This window comes from Tupaia chinensis, unplaced genomic scaffold (genome assembly GCF_000334495.1).
Source record: "Tupaia chinensis unplaced genomic scaffold, TupChi_1.0 Scaffold143718_1, whole genome shotgun sequence".
Taxonomy (NCBI): domain Eukaryota; kingdom Metazoa; phylum Chordata; class Mammalia; order Scandentia; family Tupaiidae; genus Tupaia; species Tupaia belangeri.
The window spans coordinates 151,930-156,738 of NW_006203566.1; the positions used below are offsets into that span (position 1 = coordinate 151,930).

At 33.7% G+C, this 4,809-nt stretch overlaps 1 pseudogene; it reads left to right on the forward strand.

Moving 5' to 3' along the window:
- The first annotated feature begins 573 nt into the window (after positions 1 to 573).
- LOC102469551 (olfactory receptor 4A47-like) lies at positions 574 to 4,343 on the forward strand (annotated as a pseudogene).
- The last annotated feature ends 466 nt before the right edge of the window (positions 4,344 to 4,809 follow it).

A 4,809-nucleotide genomic window follows, 5' to 3' on the forward strand; every position in this document is an offset into this window, starting at 1 on the left:
TATGTCACCTAAAGATTTTGTTTGCTATTTTAGAAAGGTCAGATTTTAGTGACCTTACATTTGGAATTCACTGAAAATGGTTAGCTGAATAATGATATAATCTCAGAAGATCAATTTATTATTAGTTGTAACTACTTTGATTATTAAATTATCTCAAGTGACTTTTCAAGTACACGTTTATTCATTTTCACATACTATAACTTCATAGAATTACTTTCCTACTTTCCTTGGCAGTTAATCCTTATTTTCCTTTACATTACAGCTAAGACATTGCTTCATTCAAAAGCCTTGTGTGATGAGTGTGATTTATATGATTTAACACTGTGAACCTTTAATAAAAATGTATCATAATCACCTTTTTGAACTGATCTGTCATGGGATCCACATCACATTATGTATCACTGAGTGTAAAAACTGTCTTGTTCAATCTGGCAATTCTAAAGTCCATGATGCAATTACACCAATGACATAACATTTTTTATTTGACTGAGTAAATAAGACATTAGGAGATCTCCCTGTTGTTTTATCGGTAAAGTGCTTACAAGATCTGACATCAGAATCTATAAAGATTAGATGTAACCAAGAAACAATGTGACTTTCTTTGTCCTCTTGGGACTCACACAGAAACCAAATACACAAAAAGTGCTTTTTTTGATGTCCCTGCTCTTCTACATTTTCACCATGGTGGATAATCTGCTCATTGTTGTGACTGTTGCTGTCACTAAGACCCTAGGATCCCTACTGTACTTCTTTCTTCTAGTTTATCATTTATGGATGTCATTTATTCCTCTTCCATTTCTCTCAAATTGATTTCAGACTTGTTCTTTGGATAGGATACCATATCCTTCAAATTCTGATGCCTCAGCTCTTTATGGAGCACTATTTTGGTGGGTCAGAGGTCTTTCTTCTGGTGGTGATGGCCTATGACCACTTTGAGGCCATCTGTAAGCCCTTGGAATATTTGGTTATCATGAGGCAATTGGTGTGTGTTTTGTTGCTGTTGGTGTCCTTGGTTAGAGGACTTTTGCACTCAGTCATTCAGATTACCACTATTTATGGGCTTCCCTTATGTGGCCTGAATGTCACTGATGACTTTTTCTGTGATATGTTTCCCTTATTAGAACTTGTCTGCATATGCTGAACCAATCTTGCATTCCTGGAATAAAGCCTACCTGAACATGATGTATAATCTTTTTAAAAAGTTGTTGGAAACGATTTGTTAGCATCTTGTGGAGAATGTTTTCATCTATATTCATCATATGCAAAACCATAAATGTAATACACCATATTAACAGGAAAAAAGTTAAAAACCATATGATCATATCAATAGATGCAGAAAAAGCATTTGATAAGATACAACATCCCTTCATAATCAAGACTTTAAGCAATATCAGAATAGAACTGTCATTTCTCAACACAATAAAAGCAATCTGTGAAAACCCCATAGCAAACATCATCCTGAGTGGAAAAAAGCTGAAAGCTTTTCAAATAAAAATGGGTACAAGACAAGGATGCCCACTTTCTCTTTGCCAACACAATCAGAAAAGAGGAAAAAATAAAAGACATTCAAATTGGAAAGAAGAGGTGAAACTCTCTCTATTTGCAAATGACATGACTGTATCCATGGAAGACCCAATGATTTCCATGAAAAACTTTCTGAAAGTCATACATTAATACAGTAAAGTTGCAAGATATAAAATCAAGATACTTAAATCTATAGCATTTCTATATATGAACAACAGGCAGACTGAGATAGAACTGAAGAAAATAATTCCATTTATGGTAGCCACTGAAATATAAGATATTTAGGAATAAATCTAACTACAGAAGTTAAAAATCTCTACAAGGAAAACTACCAGAAGCTAAAAAAAGAAATTTAAAAATGACACAAAAATGTAGAAGGACATCCCATGTTCCTGGATTGGAAAAATTAATGTAATGAAAATGGCAATTTTAACCAAATTAATCTACATAATTAATGTAATCCTAATCAAGGTACCAGACACATTTTTCACATATCTAGAAAAGACAATCATACAATTTGTCTGGAATCATTAAAGACCCTGTATTGCCAAAGCAATCCTTCACAAGAAGAGTGGAGTGGGCGGCATCTCATTCCCTGACCCCAAAAAATACTACAAAGCAGTGGTAATCAAAACAATATGGTACTGGCACAGAAACAGAAAGGTGAGCCAATGGAACAGAATAGAGTCCCCAGAAATATATTCCCAAAGCATTAAAGGGACAAGGAAATGTGGTATTATCTGTTGAAGACATTTTAAAGTTTTATCAACTATACTAAGGGAGAAATCTTCACCTGTTAAATTTCCAGTTTGTAAGCCAAATAATGTGATTGTATGTATAAAAGAAAATAAACTTTTTAAAAAAGAAAAGAGAATAAAAAACACTGCACACTGAGGCATTAATCTTCACTATATCAAATAAATTAGTGAATTTACTGTATATTAACAAAGTTTTAATTAGAATAAACAGCGTGTTGAAAACAAAAACAAAAACAAAAACAAAAAACAGTAAATTGATTTTTGACAAAGGGTACCAGTCAATCCAGTGGGGAAAATCTCTTCAGCAAATGGTGCAGGAAAAAATGGATTTCCACCTGCAGAAAGATGAATCTGAACCCCTATCTCTCACCTTTGACAAAAATCAACTAAGGGTGGATCAAAGATCTAAACCTAAGACCTCAAACTATAAAACTGATACTGGAAAACACTGGAGAAACTCTGGGAGATATTTGGGTAGGCAAAGACTTTTTTTTTTTTTGCAAAGACTTCTTAAATAAGACCCCCAAAGCACAGTCAATAATCCCTAAAAGTAGATAAGTGCAATGATGTCAGACTAAGAAGTTTCTGCATGGCAAGAGACACAGTAATTCGTGTGAATTGACAGCCCTCAGAATGGGAGAATATTTTTGTAAACTATGATTCAGATGAGGGACTGATAACCAGAATACACGGGGAACTCAAGTGGCTTACCCCCCAAAAAAATGATCAGCCCAATTAAAAGATGGGAGAATGAGCTGAAAAAACAACTCTCAAAGGAAGATATATAAAAAGCCAAAAGGCATGTGGAAAAGGCTCAACATCCCTCATCATAAGGGAGATGCAGACCAAAACTACAATGAGATACCACCTAATAACTAAGATTTAAAAAAAAAAATGAAAAAATGATAAGTGCTAGCGGGGGTGTGGTGATAGGGGAACTCTCCTACACTGCTGGTGGGATTGTAAATTGGTCCAGCCTCTGTGGAGAACAATTTGAAGATTACTCAAAGATCTACAAATAGAACTACCATATGTTCCAGCAATCCTACTCCTTGGTATCTACCCAAAGGACAGAAGAATCTTTAATTGGAAAAATGCTTGCACATTAGTTTTTATTGCAGTATTATTCACAATTGCTAATACATGGAACCCACTCAAGTATCTAAAAACAGAGGAATAGATTGAACGGGACCACCCAAATGCCCAGGAACAGATGAATGGATTGAAAAACTGTGACACATATATTCTATGGAATACTATTCTGCCATAAAAAGTACCAAGACCCTGGCTTTTGACAGGGAGTGGAAGAATATGGAAGTTTTACTGCTGAGTGAAGCAAGCCAGGCTATGAAGGAGAAGCATTGTATGTCCCCACATAATATGTACCGAGTGTCCTCACTCCATGACTGAAATCGATTGACTGAAGAATCTAGAAACACAGGAAATGAATTTGATTACCAGATACAGTGTGTGTGAAATAATAGAGTCTGAGGAAGTACATTTAGAAGAAAAATAGAGAGGCAAAGCATTAATGGGACAAAGAAATGTGGTATTATCTGTTGAAGATAATTTTATACTTTTATCATCTGGACTATGTTGATAAAATGGGAGAAATGTTCACATGTTGGAATATTCACTTTATAAGCTAAATAATGTGATTGAATGTGTAAAGGAAAATTAAATAAAAAAGTGAAAAAAAATAACTTGTCTGTACTGACACCTATGTTTTTGGCCTCTTAGTAGCGACCAATGGAGGACTGATTTGTACAACTGTATTTCTGGTATTATTTCTCTCTTATGGTATTATCATGCACTCTTTAAAAAACCTGAGTGAGGAAGGGAGGTGGAAAGCCCTCTCCATCTGTAGTTCCCACATCACTGTGGTTGTCTTCTTCTTTGTTCCCTGTATTTTTATGTATGCACAACCTGCTAAGACCTTCCCCACTGACAAATAATTGAGTGTATTTTATAGTCATAATGCCAGTGTTGAACCCCTTAATTTACACACTGAGAAACTCAAAGATAAATGCTTTGATGAGGTTGTGGAGGAAAAATGTTTGATCAGTAAATAAATTAGTGACTCTCTCATGATGAATAATCCATTTGACATTAGAATCTTTCTTTTGGGTGCCCAGAAATTTACTGATATGTGATGTCATCTTTATTTTTTAAGCATTTTCCTATGTCATTATGTATTATTCTATAATTCTAACAGATAGTGCTATCTAATGTAGTTTTAGTTACTCTATTATTGTGCATAACTTTTCTTAATAAATATAAAGTAATACTAGGAATAAAAGTTGAACTATATAGTCTTTCTATAATAAAAATTTCTTCTTTCTTTGTTAGAATATAAGCTTTATAATGTCTTTTTTATGTCACTTGCAAAGGTGTAATGCATACATAATAGTAAAAAATGTTATTAATCAGCAATGGAGTTTTATAATTGTACTGATTTTTAGTTAATCTATGCATTTATATTTGGACTTTTAATAAAATTTGTTTTTTATTTTGAGCTTGTTATTTA